Below are 24,909 nucleotides of genomic sequence, written 5' to 3'. Positions count from 1 at the left end.
CATTTCCAGAAGCCAATCACAGCGCAGTAATGCAACATGTCATCCACACTGACACCCCAGCATTTCAGCCAGGGCGCAGCAAGCTCTATGCTTCTCATGGAGGTGCATTACCAGGGCCGCTCCAGTCACGGAGTCCAGGCGCTCTGCGTGCTTTGCCAGTGTAGACACCTCAGGAGTTAGGGCACCCGGGGGCTGATTTAATACGCTCTAACTTGCAAGTATAGCCAAGTCCTCCATGGCTGAATGCCAGACTAAGTGCTCTCTGAAGAACGTTAATGGCTATGTTAAATTAACACATAGACCAAACCCTGGAATCACTAAAGTGTTTCACAAAGTATGCACTTAGTTTTTAACTTGGGCCAAAGCATGCATCAATAATTTGGCCTCACAAAGAATTCAATGAAAACACAGCTCATAGCAATGCTGAAGGTCCTTAAGGTGCATCCAGGAGCTCCAATTTTGCCCTTCCATACCAGTCTCACATTTGGGGTTTAAAGCATGGCTAGAAAGGGTTAAACATCCTGCAAAATAAATAACCCTCATAAGACATGTGGGGAGATAATGTTTGTGTTTTTGTGGATTTACATATGTATGAGTAGGGTCAATGATGTAACCTACAGTCCTTGATATGCTGTATTCTGATAATTCAGAGGTCAAAAGAACATCCTATCATTTAAATGAATTGTAAACATGGGATATCTCGGTATTCATCTGTCTTTGAAATGTACTGTGAATGGTGGAGGAACAAGAAAATTGCCTTATGTTAATTCTATAGCTAAGTACTGGTGATGGACCTCCTTCAAAGTTATGCTAATTACCTTTTGAACTCCAACTTGTCAAAAGACATGAAAGTGTGTAAAAGATTCTTGGGTCCTGATTCTGTCGTCTCCGATCTGCTTAGGCTTCATCAGGGGAAGTTTGAGTCGCAAGGCTGAGGTCCCAGTTATGCTGGTAAACCCTGAATATGATATTTGGACATTGAACTATAACCTACGAACTATTTCAGGGGTGGGAAAACTTTTTGGCCCGAGGGCCATATCTGGGTGGGGAAATTGCATGCAGGGCCATGAATATAGGGCTGGGGCAGGGGGTTGGGGTATGGGAGGGGTGCAGTCTGCAGGAAGGGGCTCAGGGAAGGGGGTTGGGGTGCAGGAGGGGATGCAGCATGCAGGAGGGGGCTCAGGGCAGGGGGTTGGGGTGCAGGAGGGGTGCAGGATGCGGCAGGGGGCTCAGGCCAGGCTAACCTGGAGCGGCTCTGGGATGGCAGCGGTGCGCACCGGGGCCAGAGCAGGGCAGGATCACAGATGGGTAGGACTCTCTTGAAGATGGTGCACTCCATGTGGCATGACCTCACACACATGGTGTATATGAGGTCATTCTAGTGGGGGTTTAAGGTTCTATGGTTATTAGCTGTCATATTGAAAAAATTTCTGTCATCACCATTTTGAATCTGTATATGTTGTTGTTTGGGAGCCATATTGGGGTTCCTTCTTATTAAACTTTTTGGTGCTCTTTTCAATTGTGGGAGGAAAAGACTGAGCACGTGACCTGGCTAATCTGCCTAGATACCGCTGGGTATATAAACCCTGCGCACCAGTCACCAAGTGCTGTCCGCCCGAGGCAGCCCGTGTCAGTTGTGTTTGCGGTGTCTTCGAGAGATAAATCCAGCACCACCGGCACGTACCTGAGGTCCGGCTTACCTGAAAGAGCGTTCCAGCTGATCTGAGTTCCTCCTGTTTTCATCCTTCACACAGTTGAAGGCCCGGATCCACCTCCTCAGCAGCTGTTGCAGACCAGACGGATGCGCCTGTCTTCCTTGTTCTGATTGTCATCTCATCTGTAAAGTATTAATCTTGTTGTTAGTCCATAGTCTGTATTGGGGATTAGTGGGGCCTGGGCTTCAAACCCATTGTTTCCCAAACCACCGAGTTATTATTGTTGCTTTATCCTTGTTTACCTACTAATGTTATGTTAATAAACCCTCTTTTGGTTCACCTTTAATTCTAGTAAAGTGTTATTGTTGCTGTGTCCACAGCTGATAGACCCTAACTCAGGGAACCAGAACACTATCTTTAGCAGGGGTCTTTTATATCCTCCCTATTTTCCCTTTTCCCATAATGGAGGGGGGGGGGAAGGTTTGTGCTGGTGCGGGCAGGCCCACGCTGTTCCCAGAAGTACACAGATGTCTGACATTCTGAGAATGCATGAGTGGCCACCCAACTGGATGCAGGAAGGTTTGCAGGGCTGAGGCCAAGTCAAAAAGCACTAGGGCTTCAGGGTACCTCTCCCTGAGCTCTCTGGGCTGTGTCCTTCCCTTGCACTGGGCTCCCAGGTTTGATGGGTCCCACTGCTTCCAGAAAACCTGCCTGTGGCCATGGCTTTCCATGGGGAGCAGGGGTGCTGGGATGTGCCAAACCTAGGCTCCTGGTGCCAGGGGAGGACAAAGCCCAGTGAACACTGTAGCCAGATTCTTTAATGATTAGTAAGTATATTGGTTGCCATTTGAGAGGTATGGTGCAGTCCCAGAGCACCTCCACCCCATGTGAAAAGCCTTGGCACCTGAACAGCAGCTCCTCTTCCCACTGCTGCCCTGTCACAGCCAACCCTGGGGCCATGGTTCCACATGTCCTGGTGCTTTCATCCCTGGCTGCAACCCTGGAAACCTATCTGTGGATCAAGCTTTCCACACACAAAAACAACAATAGCCAATAGGCCTGTTGCCAATATCTGGACCAATTAACATTATAGTTAATTGGATGGTATCATTTCCAGGAAGAATGTTTCCATTAACAAAAAGTTGTTATTAACAGGGTTGCTTCTCAGCTTGCATTTCAGGAAGGTTATATGTGTATATACTGAACAAAAGGGGAGCCAAAACTAACCGCTATGGAAGGCCATGGGGAGCGCATGCACTGCCTCCATGTGTCCCCCTACCAGCCTCCATCTGTAGCAAAAAGTGATGCTAAAGTCGACTAAACACAAAATTGGATCTCAAGGTCTTCTTTATAATGCTAAATACCCTGAAAAATAATGTCTTAGGTGTCCTATATTGGGCATCCAAAATTAGTGGGTACTTTTGACGTTAATCCCTCTCTGTAAAATGGAAACCTCAGAGGCTTTTGGAAAATAAATGAATTAATATTTGTGAAGCACTCAGATACTATAGCGATAAGCACCATAGAAAAGCTCATGAGGAAATTAACAATTCTGTCTTCAAAGCAGGGTTTGAATAGTGTGCAATAAATAAGATCTAGGACCACTCATTTAATAGTGAAGATAAAACAAAATGTTGAATAGCTGCTCATTAAGTGAACACTGTCCACTTAATGAGGCAGGGGACGAGTTGACAAAATAGTTGATCTTATAATTAAAGACTATATCATAATGCATACACACAAAGGGGCTAAATTAAAGTTGTATAAGTAACCTTCATTCTCGGATTTCCTAAATTTTGTGTGCTTGAGTTTACAACCTTAATAATGTTATTTTAACATATGTTTGTGTAATATTATATAGTCCTTTTGTTTATATCCAGGCACTATGTTTTATATCACTGTTCCCCTCCATTTTATTTATCTTGGAATTAGTACTTACAGGAGTGACATACTTACAACAAGTAGTTGACAGTGCCCATTAGATTAGAGGCTAGCCAATCAGGGAAAATACCTATTTGTTACTGAATTAACAAATCATTTATATAGTGCCATAAATACATACAGTGCTTAACAATCATAGATAAAGACACATTTCCCAACCGTAAAGCACATACAGATCAGCCTAACTAAGGGCATGGCTACACTTGCAGATGTAGAGCGCTTTGAGTTAAACCAGCCCCCAGAGAGCACAGTAGGGAAAGCGCTGCAGTGTGTTCACACTGTCAGCTGCAAGTGGACTGGTGTGGCCACATTTGCGGCACTTTCAGACACATTGGGAGTTGTGCATTATGGGCAGCTATCCCACAGAGCACCTCTTCCCATTCTGGTGCTGTGGCTTGTGGGAAGGGGGCAGGGGATGCGGGGCATTCTGGGTCCTGTCCCAATGCCCCGTGATGCATCACTTCCATCCCAGCAATCCCTGTGCTTCTGTCCACATTTGGCACCATCTTTCAATGTTTTTTGTACTGCACACCCTGTCTTCCCTTTCGGTCTGCGGGAATGGAGCCCAAACTGCTGAGGAATATGCTGGTGAGTCTCGCCTGCACGTCACGTTTGGCAGTTGGCTTACTCCTTAAGCTACAAACAGACAGTGAGGAGTCTGACGATGATGTCGACTTGAGTAACGCATATGACACGAGTTTGCTTGTGGCATTCATAGACATGCTCACCCCTGTGGAACAGCGCTTTTGGGCTCAGGAAACAAGCACTGAGTGATGGGATCACATCGTCACGCAAGTCTGGGATGGTGAGCAGTGGCTGCAGAACTTTCGGATGAGAAAAGCCACTTTCATGGGACTGTGTGATATGCTCGCCCTCACCCTGCCACGCAAGGACACGAGATTGAGAGCTGCCCTGACGGTGGAGAAGAGGGTGGCTATTGCAATCTGGAAGCTGGCAACTCCAGACAGCTACCCATCGGTCGCTAACCAATTTGGAGTGGGAAAGTTGACAGTTGGAATTGTGTTGATGCAAGGTTGCAGGGCCATTAATCGCATCCTGCTCAGAAGAACTGTGACTCTGGGTAACGTGCATGACATTGTGGCTGACTTTGCACAAATGGATTTCCCTAACTGCATAGGGGCGATAGATGGGACGCATATTCCAATTCAGGCACCAGCCCACCTAGCCTCCGAGTACGTGAATCGGAAGGGCTATTTCTCTATGGTTCTCCAGGCGCTTGTGGATCACCGTGGGCATTTCATTGACATTAACGCAGGCTGGCCCAGAAAGGTGCATGACTGTTAGCCGACGGCCAAGGAGGTTTGGTGAGGTGCCAGCTATGCCCGTATACCATCCGTGACTTTAACCGCTAGGACGCACTGTCCCTTCGCGGCGGGCAGCCCGGGCTAGGCTGACGGATGCCCCAAGGTCCTAACCACCCGTGACTTTAACTGCTAGAGCTCAGAGCTCCTTCGCAGCGGGCAGTCAATACTGACTGACAGGTGCCCCAATGGCAGCACTAAGAGCCTCTCCACACCCGTGACTTTAACTGCTAGAGCTCAGAGCTCCTTCGCAGCGGGCAGCCAGGATTGACTGACAGGTGCCCCAAGAGTTTGCCCCGTGGAGGCGGCACAACTCAACGCTAGGCTCTTAGTACTCTCACCTAATGGCCAGGCTTTAGAGCCAAAACGGCTGAGGTTCTTTAATTGTGTTGGCTGCTTTACAGTAAACCAGAGAAAACAAGTCAGGCTTATGCACAAATGGTTACCAAAATTTATTAAGCTAGATTCTAATCATGTGGTTACAAAATTGCTAGTGCCTACTTATTTAAATGTAGAGATGTTACACACACAAACAAGTTACAAAACTGAAGCCACAATCCCAAAGAAAGAAAACAAAGTATAGAGCTCTATTTCAAAATATGTGTACACTAAAGGTAGGAGATCAGGTGTGGGTGCTTCTTACCCTCCTTGCATCTCTCGATTCCAGCGGTGCCAAGCCAGGATCGGTCACTCAATTCCGCGGAAAGACGAATAAGGGACAAGGCGTAGGGACCCTCTTAGCTGCAGAAGCCTTGGGAGGCTGTCACTTATCTGACCAGCAGATAGATAGTGAAAAGCACTCAAAAATCATGGTGCTGTAGGTCCCCTACTTATACCTCTGTACTCCTTTATTCTCTTTCTCCTTTCTTATGCCAAATTGAGGCTGGTCTGTCTGGGTGACACCAGCTTTCGCAAGAGTAGTTTACACTTGCAAGGGAGAGAAACAATAAGTTTCGACTACTGGACATTTCTTTTATCAGGGTAAATATTTTCCCACCTAGGATGTTGGTGTGTGTGCATCACGCTATTTAGTAGGGGCTAAGAGCCATGTCTGTCACAGGGCCTCTGCCTGCTGTGAGCTTAATCGTTGTATCTGTTCCCAGAGGCACATTGTAGCAGCACACCTGTGCTTTCACAGCTTCAAAGGCTGTGCTGGAATATATGTTAAGTGCCCTGTTCCGGCTTCCTCCTGTGTTTCCAGCAATGCTGGTCGGGGGGGTGGGGGGGCTGGCTGTCTGGCTACAATGACACATGCATCTTTTGGAACACTGGCCTGTTCAGGAAGCTGCAAGCCAGGACTTTTTTCCCAGAACAGAAGATCACTGTAGGGGAAGTCGAAATGCCCATTGTGATCCTTGGAGACCTCGCTTGCCCTTTGATGCCGTGGCTTATGAAACCCTACAAAGGGAGCCTTGACAGCAGCAAAGAGCGGTTCAACAACAGGCTGAGCCGGTGCAGAATGACTGTGGAGTGTGCTTTTGGCCGTTTAAAGGACCGCTGGCGCTCTCTGTATGGAAAGCTGGACCTGGCCGATGACGAACACCCCTGTGGTTATATCTGCATGCTGTACCCTCCATAACATTTGTGAAGGGAAGGGTGAAAGATTCACTCAGGCATGGAACTCGGAGGTTCAACACCTGGAGGCTGAATTTGAACAGCAAGAGCAGGGCTATTAGAGGGACCCAGCACGGGGCTGCAAGGATTAGGGATGCCTTGAGGGAGCAATCTGAGGCTGAAAGCCACCAGTAATGTTTGGTGCCCTGCATGGGAGTGAAGACCGGTGGTTCCAATGTTAGTAGGAATCTGTGTTTGCTACACTAACTTGCAGTGTATGTTGCTTTCCTGGGTTAAGGTATCTTTTATTTAATGCAATAATAAAGAATGTTTTCAAAGCCAAAAAATCCATTTACCTTAACCTGTCCTTTAAATCAGCTTCTGTACCCAGTGGCTGGAAGATAGCTAATGTGAGGCCAATATTTAAAAAGGACTCTAGAGGTGATCCCAGAAATTGCAGACCAGTAAGTCTAACGTCAGTACCAGGAAAATTAGTTGAAACAATAGTAAAGAATAAAATTGTCAGACACATAGAAGAACATAATTGTTGGGCAAAAGTCAACATGATTTCTGTAAAGGGAACTCATGTCTTACTAATCCATTAGAGTTCTTTGAAGGGGTCAACAAACATGCGGACAAGGGGGATCCAGTGGATATAGTGTATTTAGATTTCCAGAAAGCCTTTGACAAGGTCCCTCACTAAAGGCTCTTATGTAAATTAAGTTGTCACGGGATAAGAGGGAAGATCCTTTCATGGATTGAGAACTGGTTAAAAGACAGGGAACAAAGGGTAGGAATAAATGGTAAATTTTCAGAATGGAGAGGGGTAACTAGTGGTGTTCTCCAAGGATCAGTCCTAGGACCAATCCTATTCAACTTATTCATAAATGATCTGGAGAAAGGGGTAAACAGTGAGGTGGCAAAGTTTGCAGACGATACTAAATTGCTCAAGATAGTTAAGACCAAAGCAGACTGTGAAGAACTTCAAAAAGATCTCACAAAACTAAGTGATTCGGCAACAATGGCAAATGAAATTTTATGTGGATAAATATAAAGTAATGAACACTGGAAAAAATAACCCCAACTATACATACGATATGATGGGGGCTAATTTACCTACAACTAATCAGGAAAGAAATCTTGGAATTGTCATGGATAGTTCTCTGAAGACGTCCACGCAGTGTGCAACGGCAGTCAAAAAAGTGAACAGGATGTTAGGAATCATTAAAAAAGGGACAGCGAATAAGATGGAGTATATCTTATTGCCCTTATATAAATTCATGGTACACTCACATCTTGAATACTGCGTAAAGATGTGGTCTCCTCATCTCAAAAAAGATATACTGGCAGTAGAAAAGGTTCAGAAAAGGGCAACTAAAATGATTAGGGGTTTGGAACGGGTCCCATATGAGGAGAGAGTAAAGAGGCTAGGACTTTTCAGCTTGGAAAAAAGGAGACTAAGGGGGGATATGATAAAGATATATAAAATCATGAGTGGTGTGGAGAAAGTGAATAAGGAAGTTATTTACTTGTTCCCATAATATAAGAACTAGGGACCACCAAATGAAATTAATGGGCAGCAGGTTTAAAACAAATAAAAGGAAGTTCTTCTTCACTCAGTGCACAGTCAAGCTGTGGAACTCCTTTCCTGAGGAGGTTGTGAAGGCTAGGACTATAACAGGGTTTAAAAGAGAACTCGATAAATTCATGGACGTTAAGTCCATTAATGGCTATTAGCCAGGATCGGTAAGGAATGGTGTTCCTAGCCTCTGTTTGTCAGAGGGTGGAGATGGATGGCAGGAGAGAGATCACTTGATCATTACCTGTTAGGTTCACTCCCTCTGGGGCACCTGACATTGGCCACTGTCAGCAGACAGGATACTGGGCTGGATGGACCTTTGATCTGACCCAGTATGGCCATTCTTACGTTCTTATGTTCATTTATTTATTGAAAAGAAACATAACTGCTTGGGAAACAGAAAGGGCAAGGGGGTGGAGTGGGGAACAGTTCAATCACAGGTTTGCGTATGTCCTGTTATCATACTCTGCCTTCCTGTCTGGAGTGCTGTGCAACGAGTGCCGTGCAACGAGTGCGGCACTTCAGGCTGGCTAAAATGCATGGCGATGGGGGTTGAGTGCAGTGGGTAAGGGTCATAGTTTGCAGGGCTGGTGGTGAAGCTACAGGTGTTGGATGCAGCTGGTGGCGATAAGAACCCGGATGTGGGGGAAAGTGGGTTGGAGGTGACATGGGGGCACAAGGGAAAGAGTTTTGGGACAAGGGCTGCAGGGGCAGGGCAGGAGCGGTAGCGCTCCGCCTGCATGGCGGCAAGTGCCTTGATTGAGTCTGCCTGGTGCTCCATAATGCTTAGCAGCCGCTTTGTGCTTTGGTGCTGGCAATCTGCATTCTGCTGGCGGACCCTCCTTTCACTCTCCCGCCACTCTTGTGCTTTTTGATTTTCATTAAGGGACTGCTGCATTACTTCATGCAGCATGTCTCTTTGCTTCTACGTGGCCTCTTCCTAATTCTTTGGAGTCTTTCGGCCGGTGATAACACAGATGGCTGAGATCTCAAGGTTGCATCTGTAAAAGCAAAATGCAACACTTAACAGAGGCAGCATTGTTCACACCAGACGGAGCAATGATTCACCTGTACTTAAAGACAAGCACAATCTACACAATAGCATAATTTGCCCGTCCCAAAGTAAGCGCACATAACCCCTGGGAGCCCCAAAATGGTGAGCAGGCACAGGGGCAAGGGGGACTGATTAGTTCACGGCCGTACTGTCCTCTGGGTTTCTGTGCCTTGGGGAGAGCCAACAGCTGCAGGGGGCCCCTGTCATAAATAAAAAGGAAAGGGTAACCACCTTCCTGTATACAGTACTATAAAATCCCTCCTGGCCAGAGGCACAAAATCCTTTTACCTGTAAAGGGTTAAGAAGCTCAGGTAACCTGGCTGGCACCTGACCCAAAGGACCAATAAGGGGACAAGATACTTTCAAATCTGGGGTGAGGGGAAAAGGTTTTGGTCTGTCTGTTGTGTGCTTGCTGGACACAGATCAAGGAAGCAAGCAATCCAACTCTATTAGATTTCAGAGTAACAGCCATGTTAGTCTGTATTCGCAAAAAGAAAAGGAGTACTTGTGGCACCTTAGAGACTAACCAATTTATCTGAGCATAAGTTTTCGTGAGCTACAGCTCACTTCATCGGATGCATACTGTGGAAAATGCAGAAGACATTATATACACAGACCATGAAACAATACCTCCTCCCATCCCACTCTCCTTCTGGTAATAACTTATCTAAAGTGATCACTCTCCTTACAATGTGTATGATAATCAAGTTGGACCATTTCCAGCACAAATCCAGGTTTTCTCACCCCCCAACCCCCCCTCCAAAAACCACACACACAAACTCACTCTCCTGCTGGTAATAGCTTATCCAAAGTGACCACTCTCCTTACAATGTGTATGATAATCAAGGTGGGCCATTTCCAGCATAAATCCAAGTTTAACCAGAATGTCTGGGGGGGGGGGTAAGAAAAAACAAGGGGAAATAGGCTACCTTGCATAATGACTTAGCCACTCCCAGTCTCTATTTAAGCCTAAATTAATAGTATCCAATTTGCAAATGAATTCCAATTCAGCAGTTTCTCGCTGGAGTCTGGATTTGAAGGTTTTTCGTTGTAAGATAGTGACCTTCATGTCTGTGATTGCGTGACCGGAGAGATTGAAGTGTTCTCCGACTGGTTTATGAATGTTATAATTCTTGACATCTGATTTGTGTCTATTTATTCTTTTACGTAGAGACTGTCCAGTTTGACCAATGTACACGGTAGAGGGGCATTGCTGGCACATGATGGCATATATCACATTGATGGATGTGCAGGTGAACGAGCCTCTGATAGTGTGGCTGATGTTATTAGGCCCTGTGATGGTGTCCCCTGAATACATACGTGGGCACAGTTGGCAACGGGCTTTGTTGCAAGGATAGGTTCCTGGGTTAGTGGTTCTGTTGTGTGGTATGTGGTTGTTGGTGAGTATTTGCTACAGGTTGGGAGGCTGCCTGTAGGCAAGGACTGGCCTGTCTCCCAAGATTTGTGAGAGTGTTGGGTCATCCTTTAGGATAGGTTGTAGATCCTTAATAATGCGTTGGAGGGGTTTTAGTTGGGGGCTGAAGGTGACGGCTAGTGGCGTTCTGTTATTTTCTTTGTTAGGCCTGTCCTGTAGTAGGTGACTTCTGGGAACTCTTCTGGCTCTATCAATCTGTTTCTTCACTTCCGCAGGTGGGTATTGTAGTTGTAAGAATGCTTGATAGAGATCTTGTAGGTGTTTGTCTCTGTCTGAGGGGTTGGAGCAAATGCTGTTGTATCGCAGAGCTTGGCTGTAGACGATGGATCGTGTGGTGTGGTCAGGGTGAAAGCTGGAAGCATGTAGGTAGGAATAGCGGTCAGTAGGTTTCCGGTATAGGGTGGTGTTTGTGTGACCATTGTTTATTAGCACTGTAGTGTCCAGGAAGTGGATCTCTTGTGTGGACTGGACCAGGCAGAGGTTGATGGTGGGATGGAAATTGTTGAAATCATGGTGGAATTCCTCAAGGGCTTCTTTTCCATGGGTCCAGATGATGAAGATGTCATCAATATAGCGCAAGTAGAGTAGGGGCGTTAGGGGATGAGAGCTGAGGAAGCGTTGTTCTAAATCAGCCATAAAAATGTTGGCATACTGTGGGGCCATGCGGGTACCCATAGCAGTGCCGCTGATCTGAAGGTATACATTGTCCCCAAATGTAAAATAGTTATGGGTAAGGACAAAGTCACAAAGTTCAGCCACCAGGTTAGCCGTGACATTATCGGGGATAGTGTTCTTGACGGCTTGTAGTCCATCTTTGTGTGGAATGTTGGTGTAGAGGGTTTCTACATCCATAGTGGCCAGGATGGTGTTATCAGGAAGATCACTGATGGATTATAGTTTCCTCAGGAAGTCAGTGGTGTCTCGAAGGTAGCTGGGAGTGCTGGTAGCGTAGGGCCTGAGGAGGGAGTCTACATAGCCAGACAATCCTGCTGTCAGGGTGCCAATGCCTGAGATGATGGGGCGCCCAGGATTTCCAGGTTTATGGATCTTGGGTAGTAGACAGAATATCCCAGGTCGGGGTTCCAGGGGTGTGTCTGTGCGGATTTGATCTTGTGCTTTTTCAGGAAGTTTCCTGAGCAAATGCTGTAGTTGCTTTTGGTAACTCTCAGTGGGATCATAGGGTAATGGCTTGTAGAAAGTGGTGATGGAGAGCTGCCGAGCAGCCTCTTGTTCATATTCCGACCTATTCATGATGACAACAGCACCTCCTTTGTCAGCCTTTTTGATTATGATGTCAGAGTTGTTTCTGAGGCTGTGGATGGCATTGTGTTCTGCACGGCTGAGGTTATGGGGCAAGTGATGCTGCTTTTCCACAATTTCACCCTGTGCACGTCCGATGAAGTGAGCTGTAGCTCACGAAAGCTTATGCTCAAATAAATTGGTTAGTCTCTAAGGTGCCACAAGTACTCCTTTTCTTTTTCCGAATACAGACTAACACAGCTGTTATTCTGAAACCTGTCATTATGCAAGGCACTGCATTTAGCCGTATGGAGTGGAAATCTATCAACTGCATGAAAAAACTTGTACAGATACAGACAGACATCATCTTCCTTTCCAAATGCAAACAGATGGACATCGTACCAAAAGGACTGAAGGTAAAAAATCCATTACAATTTACTTACCACACAGACTATGCTGACAGCTTGTGCCACACGCTCTCAAAGAAACTGTGGAATCACCTGATCAACATCCTCTACAGCAAACAGGGAAAGATTAAGAATTAACAATTAACAAAAAACCTTCAAATCCAGACTCAAGCGAGAAACTGCTGAATTGGAATTCATTTGCAAATTGAATACTATTAATTTAGGCTTAAATAGAGACTGGGAGTGGCTAAGTCATTATGCAAGGTAGCCTATTTCCCCTTGTTTTTTCCTACTCCCCCCCCAGACGTTCTGGTTAAACTTGGATTTATGCTGGAAATGGCCCACCTTGATTATCATACACATTGTAAGGAGAGTGGTCACTTTGGATGAGCTATTACCAGCAGGAGAGTGAGTTTGTGTGTGTGGGGGGGGTGTGTGTGACAAAACCTGGATTTGTGCTGGAAATGGCCCACCTTGATTATCATGCACATTGTAGGGAGAGTGGTCACTTTGGATAAGCTATTACCAGCAGGAGAGTGAGTTTGTGTGTGTTTTTTTTTGGGGGGGGGAGGGGTGAGAAAACCTGGATTTGTGCTGGAAATGGCCCACCTTGATTATCATACACATTGTAAGGAGAGTGGTCACTTTAGATAAGCTATTACCAGCAGAAGAGTGGGATGGGAGGAGGTATTGTTTAATGGTCTGCGTATATAATGTCTTCTGCAGTTTCCACAGTATGCATCCGATGAAGTGAGCTGTAGCTCACGAAAGCTTATGCTCAAATAAATTGGTTAGTCTCTAAGGTGCCACAAGTACTCCAACTCTATTAGAATCAGTTAAGTGGGTGCTCAGCACCCACAGGCACCAGTCAACTGTTTATGGGGCCCGTGGGTCCCATCAGCTGCTCAGCGGGGCTGTCCCGGGGGCAGATCAGCAGTTTTTTGCAGGGCCAGGAGCCGCTGCCAATCAGCTTATCATGGCCAAAACAGCTCTTCCTGGCACTGCTGTTTAGCTGTTTTTTGGCCACCAGCCAATCAGCGATGGGGACTCTGCTCCTGGAGCAGGGTCTGAGTGACCCCCCACCACCACCAGTGCCGCCCTGCCTCCTCCTCCTCCCTGCTTCTTGGGGGCAGCAGGCTGCTTTCTGTGGCCCTGCAGCTGAGCAGCTCCCAGCCTCACTTCAACCTCTCAGCCAACTAAAGGCAGTAGCAGCAGCTGATAAATTTATTTCAAAGGGGGTTTTGGGGTGAGGGTGGCTGGGGTGGGGACTGAAACCCTTTCCCAGGTGGCTGTGCTGAGAGCCGGCACCTGGCTGCCGACGGGGTGGCCGTCTGCATGGGGGGCACCGGCTGCTGCCCAGCTCTCTGCATCTGGCAGGGGGCTCAGTCAAAGGTGTCTCCAAAAACATCCCCTGGACCCTGGCAGCACAGAGAGACTGAGAGTACCAGCCCGCGCCGGGCAGCTGGACAGGAATGGGCGGGGAGGGAGGGGATGTCTCCTGGGCTGCTGCGGGGTGCGGTGCCCCTCTGCTTGCCCTCACTGCCTAGCCAGAGACGCCTGCCTCTCGGGGACAGTGGCCATGTCCATGCAGTGCGCTTGGTCCCCCTCCCTGGCATCTGGGTGACTGCATCTTACAGGAGTGGGGGGGGGAGGGGGGGAGAGGTAGTGCGGACGGGATGCAGAGGGGCGGGGGGAGAGGGAAACTTAAGCTATCAGGGGAAACCTTCCAAGCACTGCAATCTCTGCCTTGGGGTGTGGATGGAATAATCTCCCAAGGGAAGGGCTAGTGTGACCCCTGGGGTACAACCTGGGCTGGAACTATCTCCTGTTTAGTCCATGTGCTCTGGCAACATAAGTCCAAGCATCATGTTGGAGGGAGGAGGGCATTGTTGAGTCCCAGGGTTGAGTAATTCTCTGGTGATGGTCATTGAAGTGAGCTGTAGCTCACGAAAGCTCATGCTCAAATAAATTGGTTAGTCTCTAAGGTGCCACAAGTACTCCTTTTCTCTTTGCGAATACAGACTAACACGGCTGTTACTCTGAAACCTGAATTGCTAATGGTCATTCACTTGCTGCACAATGGCTGGTGATGGTCATGTAACATCCACCCAGCCATTTGGTCAAGTGCCTTGTTGTTTCTGGGGAGTTGCCTTCTGGGCTACTCCCAAATTTGCAGCATATTTCATTAACACCATACAGCACAATCTCATAATTTCATACACTTTAATGATGTACATATTTCGACAGAACAGTGGATTTCAGCAAATCATAACCTTTCCCATGATACCTTACATGGCATGCTTTATATGAAATATAAAGAATATATACAAATGATGAATATGGGGCTTACAGAGCACAGCACACCACTCCCCGAGGTATAGAGCAGTGGCTCTTAAACTTTTGTACTCGTGACCCCTTTCACATAGCAAGCCCCTGAGTGTGACCCCCCCCTTATAAATTAAAAACACTTTTTATATATTTAACACCATTATAAATGCTGGAGGCAAAGCGGGTTTGGGGTGGAGGTTGACAGCTCACGACCCCCCATGTAATAATCTCACGACTCCCTGAGGGGTCCCGACCCCCAGTTTGAGAACCCCTGGTATAGAGTGTCACGGCTAGAAACCCCAAGGCTTGGGACTTTTAAAAGGAGACTGGAAAAAACATGCAGTAAGGATAAGCCCTGCATTGGCAGGCAGATGGACTGAGCCAGGATGATCACAGAGGGCTTTTCCGCCTGTAACTTCTATAATTCCATCCCACTCTCCTGGGAGTACAAATTCTGGTAATACAGACTTGGTACCTGGATCCCATATTGCCTTGCACTGGGATTGGGAATTAGTGCCCTGATGAGCAACTCCTCCTATTGGGCCCAGTGTAGATCCTGCTGTTAGTACAGCTATTTGCAGGTGCCCTTGTGTTTAGCTGAACCCTTGGACTCAGTCCCTGAGTGTAGCCCCACTGAGCGCTAAACTGGTACTACTACCCTGCTGTATGGATCCCAGTGTGCTTGTCCTGTGAATTTTTGGCATGCACCTGTGGCTATATTTACCTCATTGTGCTGGTAGTGCTACTTCCTTGGTGTAATGATGACATTATGCTAAAATGAATCCTGAAAATAGTGCCCTGGTGTGATGGTCACTCTGTGCTGTTCATGTGAATCCTGCATTTTTGTATGCTGTGTTGTTGTAGCCCTGTTGTTCCCAGGAAATTAGAGAGACAAGGTGAGTGAGGTAATATCTTTTATTGGAGCAACTTTTGTTGGTGAGAGAGAGACAAGCTTTGGAGCTTTCACAGAGTTCTTCTTCCTGAAGAAGAGTTCTGTGAAAGCTCAAAAACTTGTCTCTCTCACCAACAGAAGCTGGTCCAATAAAAGATATTACCTCACCCACCTTTTTTCTCTAATGTGAATAGCCTCCCTCCAAAACTGTCAGAGGTGCACGGAAGAGGGGGCGGAGAGGAGCGAGCAGTGGGCAAGTGGGGGAAGGGGTGGAGTGAGGGTGGGGCCTCGGGAGGGCACCCACCGGCAAAACCAAAAGTCAGCACCTATATTAGTAAGTACTAGCAAGGGAATGCGTTAGCTTATTTTTGTTTTCGCTTGTGTTTTTCTCTGTGCTGAGAGGAAGGTGTATTCCTGGTTTTCTTTTTGTAACTTTAAAGTTTGGCCCAGAGGGAAATCCTCTATGTTTTTTAATCTGATTGCCCTGTAAGATTATCTTCCATTCTAATTTTACAGAGGTGCTTCTTTTACCTTTTTTCATTATAATAAAGTTCTGTTTCTTTTAGAATCTGATTGGGGTTTTTTTTAGTGTCCTAAAAAAACCCAAGGTTGGTTTGTGAGCATCTTGTTTATTCTCAAGCCTCCCCAGGAAAGGGGGTGTGGGCGCTTGGGGGGATATTAGGGGGGAGTAGGAACTCCAAGTGGTCCTTTCCCTGAGTTTGTCTAAATCACTTGGTGGTGGCAGCGTTACCTAATCCAAGGTACAAGGGAGAATTTGTGCCTTGGGGAGTTTTTAATCTAAGCTGGTAGAAATAAGCTTGGGGAGGGTCTCTCATGTGGGTCCCCACGTCTGTACCCTAGAGTTTAGAGTGGGGAGGGAACCCTGACATGGTGGCAGCCCTTATACTGAACACTCTCCCCACATTTTCCACAGGAGTTAATCCTGGAAGATATCTCGCTGCTGAGAGTGACAGCAAGGGAGGGCCTTCTACTACAATGCGGCTTCCGTCCTGGCCCATATGCAGCTTGCCTGTGTGCAGCAATGGTCTCCCCGCCCCGCATGGCACAGTGGCACGGATATGTTAGCCTCACTGGGACAAGGAGTACAGTAGCTATCCCAAGGAACCTGAGCAAGCGCATTGCCCAGCTTCTCCATGAGAACTTTGAAGAGATACCTGAGGCCGACTACCATGATGTGAGAGAAAACACCAACGCCCTATTCCGCCTCTAGGCATGCATGCAGCCCTAACCCTCCTCACCCCGAGAGCCTGCACCAAACAACTTCCTTCCCAAAATAAAAGCCGCTTACCAGGCACCTCCTCTGGTGTTTGTCCTTCCCCAAGCACTGGCCGCTGCAACTGGCTACCTTCCTACTGGCTTGAGAACAGCTCCTGGCTGCATGCATCTAGGGATGTCAGGGTGTCTCTCTCCTCCTCAGCACTCTCGCTCCCGCTTTCCTCCTCCTCCTCCTGCCTTGTTGAACTGGGCTTGGAAGTGTCCATGGTGGTCCTCGGAGTGGAGGTGGGGTCACCCCAAGTATTGCGTCCAGCTCTTTGTAGAAACGGCAGGTCGTGGGGGCAGCACCGGAGCGGTGGTTTGCCTCGCGGGCTTTGTGATCGGCATTCCGCAGCTCCTTCACTTTAATCCTGCACTGCAGTGCATCCCAGTCATGGCCCCTTTCCATCATGCCCCTTGATACCTGCCCAAAGGTATCATAATTCTTATGGCTGGAGCGCAGCTGGGACTGGACAGATTCCTCCCCCCAGACACTGATAAGGTCCAGCACCTTGCCATTGCTCCATACTGGGGATTGCCTGGAGGCATGGTCACCTGGAAGGATTCGCTGAGAGCACTCCATGCCTGGCTGAGCAAACAGGAAGGGGATTTTCAAAATTCCCAGAGAATTTAAAGGGTGGGTCTGGTGGTTGGTCACCTGAGGGCAGGGCAGTAGAGTTCAAAGTGATGACCAGAGTGGCTAGAACAGGCATTGTGGGACACTTCTTGAGGCTGCTCAGAGCGCATTAACAGACCAGGGCATCCACAGTGGTGTTGCGGCACTCCAGCCGGGGTGCAGCATTATGCTTCTTGTCGAGGTGGAGTATTAGGAGCACTCCAGCCACAGAGTCCGGGCGCCCTATGTGCCTTGCCAGTGTGGACGTGTCGTGAGTTAGGGCACCCAGGGCTGCTTTAATGCGCTCTAACTCACAAGTGTAGCCAAGCTCTAAGTGGGGAAAAAAAGAAAAAAACAAGTACAAGAGAAACACAAGGTAACACTTTATGAGTGGAAGCAGGAGCACCTTATAGCTCAAGTGGCTCAGTGAGTATGACCACAGCTGGGTCACAGAAGCCCTTTCCTCACTAGTCTTAACCCTGGCCCACACTACAGGGTAAGGTCGAATTTAACCGCATTAGGTCAATTTTAAAATGAATATGTCTACACAACCAACCCCATTCTGTTGCCCTAAAGGGCTTTTAAAATTGACTTCTGTACTCCTCCCCTGCGAGGGGGGTAGCGCTAAAATCAACCTTACTGGGTTGAATTTGGGCTTGTGCAGATGGAATTCAACGGTATTGGTTTCCAGGAGCTATCCCAGAGTGCTACAATGTGATCACTCTGGACAGCACTTTGAACTCCGATGCACTAGCCAGGTACACAGGAAAAGTCCCGGGAAACTTTGAATTTCATTTCCTGTTTGGTCAGCGTGGTGAGCTCAGCAGCACAGGTGACCATGCAATCCCCCTAGAATCACAAATGAGCTCCAGCACGGACCAAAAGGGAGACACTGGATTTGATTGCTGTATGAGGAGAAGAATCTGTGCAAGCCGAACTCCGACCAAAAAGAAGAAATGCTAACATATATGCCAAAATCGCACAGGGCATGATGGACAGAGGCTACAACAGGGACACACAGCGGTGCTGCGTGAAAGTGAAGGAGCTCAGGCAAGCCTACCAAAAGACAAAGGAGGCAAACGGTCGCTCTGGGACAGAGCCCCATAGATGCCACTTCTATGATCAGCTGCATGGCATTCTAGGGGGGGACCCTACCACCACCCCACCACTGTCCATGGACACCTGCAAGGGGGAAGTCTCACTCAACAGGGAGGAGGATTTGGTGGAGGAGGAAGAGGTGGAGGAGAATGCGCAGCAGGCAAGTGGTAAATCCATTCTCCTTGGCAGCCAGGACCTTTTCATCACCCTGGAGCCAATACCCTCCCAATGTGGGATCCCCGACCCTGAAGCCGGAGAAGGCAGCTTTGGTGAGTGCACATTTGTAACTACAGTACAGCGTTTAAAAGCAATAGTGTTTAATGTTTGATTTGCCCTGAAGAATTGGGATGCATTCGCGGCCAGTAGAGCCACTGGAAAAGTCTGTTAACGTGTCTGGGCATGGAACGGGAATCCAGCAGGGACATCTCCATGAAGCTCTCCTGGAGGTCTTCTGCAAACGCTTTGCAGAAGGTTTCTGGGGAGGGCTGCCTTATTTCATCCTCCACGGCAGGACACTTTACCATGCCAAGCCCGTAGCAAGTAGTCTGGAATCATTGCAGCACAAAGCATGGCAGTGAATGGTCCTGGGTTTTGGTCACATTCAAGCAACATTCGGTCTATATCTTTCTGTGTTAGCCTCAGGAGAGTGATAACATACATGGTCACCTGGTTGAAATAGGGGAATTTTTGTAAGGGAACAGTAAAAGGACCCCGTTCATGCTGGGTTGTTTGCACTTGGCTAAAAGGGATCATCCCGGAGAATAGCCATGCGGTGGGGGGAGAGTTGAAGGGATCATCCCAGAGAATAGCCACACGGTCAGGTGGGGGGAGGTGTGTGCTCCACATCCACCCAAAAACCACAGCCCCTCCTTTTAAACGTGAAACCCAGCTAGCATTGCTTGCTATGGGAAAGGATGGCGCTGCAGTTTGAAACTATTCCCACATGTTATGAAGGCATAAGAAGCCAACCCCGCATACCAAAAGGCCTACCATGGCTGCCTGGAAACCGAATTCTGTTGTCCAGCCATTTGTGATGTCTCACCATACCGGCAGGCGCTCAATATAAAAGGCAAAATGCGACCTTGTACCTAAAGCACGTGTACTGTCTGCTGTGAATTGCTTGATTCACTGTGAAAGAGTCTCCCTTTTGTTCTCAGAAATGTATAATCTTAAATTTTACTCTCCCTTTTTATCTCCCCCTAGATGCAAATGTTTCTATGTTCCCCCTATCATCTCCATCCCTGAGGTTATCGCACATTAGAAGGCGAAAAAAACCACACTTGCGATGACATGTTTTCCAAGCTCATGCACTCCTCCCGCACTGAAAGGGCACAGCTTAATGCATGGAGGCATTCAGTGGCAGAGGCTGAGAAATTATTTAATCTCAGTATCAATGTGGACACAAGAACAAATGGATATAAACTAGTCACCAGGAAGTTTAGACTTGAAATTAGACAAAGGTTTCTAATCATCAGAGGAATGAAGTTTTGGAATAGCCTTCCAAGGGAAGCAGTGGGGGCGAAAGATCTATCTGGCTTTAAGATTAAACTCGATAAGTTTATGGAGGAGATGGTATGATGGGATAACATGGTTTTGGTAATTAAATATTCATGGTAAATAAGCCCAATGGCCTGTGATGGGATATTAGATGGGGTGGGATCTGAGTTACCCAGGAAAGAATTTTTTGTAGTATCTGGCTGGTGAATCTTGCCCATATGCTCAGGGTTTAGCTGATCGCCATATTTGGGGTCAGTAAGGAATTTTCCTCCAGGGCAGATTGGAAGAGGCCTTGGAGGTTTTTCGCCTTCCTCTGTAGCATGGGGCACGGGTCACTTGCTGGAGGATTCTCTGCTCCTTGAAGTCTTTAAACCACGATTTGAGGACTTCAACAGCTCAGACATAGGTGAGAGGTTTTTCGCAGGAATGGTGGGTGAAATTCTGTGGCCTGCGTTGTGCAGGAGGTCAGACTAGATGATCATAATGGTCCCTTCTGACCTAAACATCTATGAATCTATAAAGCATTAAGTGAGTGAGAAGAGCAGAGGCAGGAGGCAATGCTGAGGCCAATGGGGGAGCAAACAGACATGATGAAGCATCTGTTGGAGCTGCAGGAAAGCCAACAAGAGCACAGACCCCTGCTGCATCCATTGTATAACCGCCTGCCCTCTTCTGCAAGTTCCATATCCTCCTCACCCAGATGCCCAAGAACGCGTGCGGGGGAAGGCCCTGGGCACCCATCCACTCCACTCCAGAGGATGGCCGAAGCAACAGAAGGCTGTCGTTCAAACAGTTTTGATTTGTAGTGTGGCTACAATAAGCAATGTTGCCTTGTCCTTCCCTCCTCCTGTACCCCACCCCACCTGGGCTAACTTGTCAGTTATCTCACTTTTTTTTTTTTAATTAAGAAAGAAAGAATGTGCATGGTTTCAAAACAATAGTTACTTTATTTCCTTTGCCAGCTGTGATCGAAAGGGGGAGGGTGGTTGGCTTACAGGGAATTAAAATCAACAAAGGGAGCAGGTGTGCAGCAAGGAAAAACACACACCACTGTCACACCATAGCCTGGCCAGTCATGAAGCTGATTTTCAAAGCCTCTCTGCTGCGCAGCGTGCCTAGCTGTGCTCTTCTAATCACCCTGGTCTCTGGCTGCTCAAAATTGGCTGCTAGGCGATTTGCCTCAACCTCCCACCCTGCCATAAATGTCTCCCCCTTACTCTCACAGATATTATGGAGCACACAGCAAGCAGCAATAACAATGGAAATGTTGGCTGCGCTGAGGTCTAACCTAGTCAGCAAACAGCACCAGTGAGCTTTTAAATGTCCAAAGGCACATTCTATCACCATTTTGCACTTGTTAAGCCTATCGTTGAACTGCTCCTTTCTACTATCCAGACTGCCTGTGTACGGCTTCATGAGCCATGGGAGCATGGGGTAGGCTGGGTCCCCAAGGATAACTACTGGCATTTCAACATCCCCAATGGTAATTTTCTGGTCTGAGAAGTAAGTCCCTTTTTGCAACTGCTTGAAAAGCTCAGAGTTCCTAAAGATGTGAGTGTCATGCACCTTTTGCGGCCATCCCACGTTGATGTCGGTGAAACGTCCCTTGTGATCCACCAGTGCTTGCAGCACCATTGAGAAGTACCCCATGCAGTTTATATACTGGTTGGCAAGGTGGTCCGGTGCCAAGATACGGATATGCATTCTGTCTATTGCCCCACCAGAGTTAGGGAACCCCATTACAGCAAAGCCATCCACTATGACCTGCACATTTCCCAGAGTCACTACCCTTGATAGCAGAACGTCTGTGATTGCATTGGCTACTTGCATCACAGCAGTCCCCACAGTAGACTTGCTCACTCCAAATTGATTCCCGACTGACCGGTAGCAGTCAGGCTTTGCAAGCTTCCACAGGGCTATCTACATTCACTTCTCAACTGTCAGGGAGGCTCTCAACTTGGTATTCCTGCGCTTCATGTGGGAGAAAGCAACTCACAAAGTTCAAGGAAAGCGGCCTTACGCATGCAAAAGTTTTGCACCCACTGTGAATCATCCCATACTTACAACACTGTGTGGTCCCACCAGTGTGTGCTTTTTTGCCGGGCCCAAAATCGGCATTACACTGTATCAACCACTGCCCCACTGCTGCCATGATGTCCCAATTGCCATAGCCCGTGCTTTCAGGAACGTCTGTGTCCATGTCCTCATCACAATTGTCCTCATGGTGGCATCTCTTAGCACCGTTCTGCACATCCTCCAGGATAATGCATGAGGTGTTTACAATGCTCACAACAGCAGCGGTGAGCTGAGCGGGCTGCATGCTTGCCGTGGTATCGTGTCTGCATGGGTAACCCAGGAAAAAAGGCGTGAAACGATTGTCTGCAGTTGCTTTCATCAGAGGGAGGGAGGGGTGACTGATGACACGTACCCAAAACCACCTGCAACAATGTTTTTGCCCCATCAGGCATTGGGAGGTTAATCCAGAATTCCAATGGGCAGCGGAGACTGCAGGAACTGTGGGATAGCTACCCACAGTGTACCGCTCTGTAAGTCTATGCTAGTCACAGTACTGAGGACACACTCCACTGACTTAATGCGCTTAGTGGGGACATACACAATTGACTGTATAAAATAGATTTGTGAAAATTGACTTCTATAAAATTGACCTAATTTCGTAGTGTAGACATACCTTTACTGTCCCCAGGATTAGTTGGCTTACTGGGGAACCAAGTGACTACATTCAAATGACTGCACAATGTATTTTATTCCAGTGTCCAAATATACAATCACTCAAATAAATCACTGTTTACTTGAATGTGACCTCACACATTCAAATGGTATTTGAATATACACTTAAAGTAATTTTTTCTCATAAAAAACATGGTAATTAATTAAAAAATTACATTAATGTAATACTATGGTTGGGATTTTCTGATTTTTGTGTATGTAAAATCTCAAATGCTATGCTGTAGTGTGTATTATGCATTTACTCTAGCACCATACTAAAGCAGGGCACCAGATCAAAGCGGCATTGCATAATGGATTAAGCATAGGACTGGGATGTATGAACTGCTAGTTATGGTTCTGCAAATGACTTGCCGTATGCTCTTGAACCAGTCAACGAGGCCAAAATTTTCAAGTGGTCACTGATTTTGTTAGAAGAAAAGGAGTACTTGTGGCACCTTAGAGACTAACAAATTTATTTGAGCATAAGCTTTCGTGAGCTACAGCTCACTTTGCTCAAATAAATTTGTTAGTCTCTAAGGTGCCACAAGTACTCCTTTTCTTTTTGCAGATACAGACTAACACGGCTGCTACTCTGACCACTGATTTTGTTGAGTGTGCTTTTTCACAGGGGTGCGAGGCACCTGTGAGTCTTATCTGAGCCTGCTGTGGATCGGCTCCATGAAACCACCAGCTTTTGGAAACACAAGCAATACCTTCCAGGCCTCCACAGCCTTTGCTCTCTTTGTACAGGTTAGCAATAGGCACACATCAACTCCCAAGTCCACCAAGCGTCCCTCTGGAATGCCCAGGCCTTTGAACCTTCAGAGAACACTCAAATTTGCTACTCCCAAAGGAATACTACACACATCAGTTTGTAAGATTCAACTCCGGATTCCCACTCTACTTAACACACAATGCTTATATAGTGAAAACAAGAATAAGTTTATCAAAAAGTGAGCATTTTGGAAAGAAATGGTTACATATGAAACAAAATCATAACATGCTCTCTAGAGCCTATACTTACTCTCAAGGCATTCCCCCTCTACAACCAGATAGCTCACCCCAAGTCCTTTTCCCAGTGTTTTCAATTAGTTTGGCTGACATCCTTTCTCCTAAGATCAAGCCTGCTGGCAACTTGTACTCACAGATTGAAGTAATGACGGGGTTTATCTGCACCCCAGATATAGTTTCAAAATCCTTAATGTCTTAATCCTAAACAGGAAAACTCCTGCTGTTTTTGTTTTTTCCTGTGACCTCTGCAATCTATTGATTAGCATTTTGCTCAGATTGTGAATGAGTGTCCATTGTGAAACCTACAATACTTAATTTGCACATGACCACTCAGAGTGAGATATGCCTCTTTTCACCCTGCATGAGGGTATGCAGATCACCTTTCCATGACTTGCCTTAACACACGGACCTAGAGAACATAATTTTTAATTATACAAAAAGAAAAGGAGTACTTGTGGCACCTTAGAGACTAACCAATTTATTTGAGCATGAGCTTTCGTGAGCTACAGCTCACTTCATCAGATGTATACCGTGGAAACTGCAGCAGACTTTACATACACACAGAGAATATGAAACAATACCTCCTCCCACCCCACTGTCCTGCTGGTAATAGCTTATCTAAAGTGATCAACAGGTGGGACATTTCCAGCACAAAGCCAGGTTTTCTCACCCTCCACCCCCCCACACAAATTCACTCTCCTGCTGGTGCTAGCCCATCCAAAGTGACAACTCTTTACATAATCAAGTCGGGCTATTTCCTGCATAGATCCAGGTTTTCTCACATCTCCCCCACCCCCATACACACACAAACTCACTCTCCTGCTGGTAATAGCTCATCTAAACTGACCACTCTCCAAGTTTAAATCCAAGTTAAACCAGAACATCTGGGGGGGGGGGGTAGGAAAAAACAAGAGGAAACAGGCTACCTTGCATAATGACTTAGCCACTCCCAGTCTCTATTTAAGCCTAAATTAATAGTATCCAATTTGCAAATGAATTCCAATTCAGCAGTTTCTCGCTGGAGTCTGGATTTGAAGTTTTTTTGTTTTAAGATAGCGACCTTCATGTCTGTGATTGCGTGACCAGAGAGATTGAAGTGTTCTCCGACTGGTTTATGAATGTTATAATTCTTGACATCTGATTTGTGTCCATTTATTCTTTTACGTAGAGACTGTCCAGTTTGACCAATGTACATGGCAGAGGGGCATTGCTGGCACATGATGGCATATATCACATTGGTGGATGTGCAGGTGAACGAGCCTCTGATAGTGTGGCTGAT

General features: G+C 47.0%; 1 long non-coding RNA gene across 6 annotated transcripts in view; it reads right to left on the bottom strand.

Moving 5' to 3' along the window:
* The window catches only part of LOC125636450 (uncharacterized), a 38,351-nt gene that overhangs the window by 9,770 nt on the left and 3,672 nt on the right, over nt 1–24,909 (bottom strand). Inside the window, exons 2-5 of one of the 6 annotated variants that reach the window (XR_012668445.1) lie at nt 6,829–9,052; nt 1,701–1,837; nt 1,245–1,378; nt 819–958 (exon numbers count right to left, since the gene is read on the bottom strand). This is a non-coding gene — a long non-coding RNA (uncharacterized LOC125636450). Of the gene's footprint in view, nt 1–818; nt 959–1,244; nt 1,379–1,700; nt 1,838–6,828; nt 9,053–12,222; nt 12,294–16,715; nt 24,525–24,909 lie in introns of those variants that run through there. The other 5 variants (XR_012668446.1, XR_012668447.1, XR_012668443.1 and 2 more) reach the window with 5 other exon arrangements.

The sequence above is a fragment of the Caretta caretta genome, chromosome 5 (genome assembly GCF_965140235.1).
Source record: "Caretta caretta isolate rCarCar2 chromosome 5, rCarCar1.hap1, whole genome shotgun sequence".
NCBI lineage: Eukaryota > Metazoa > Chordata > Testudines > Cheloniidae > Caretta > Caretta caretta.
This window is presented reverse-complemented; position numbering and strand designations above follow the sequence as displayed.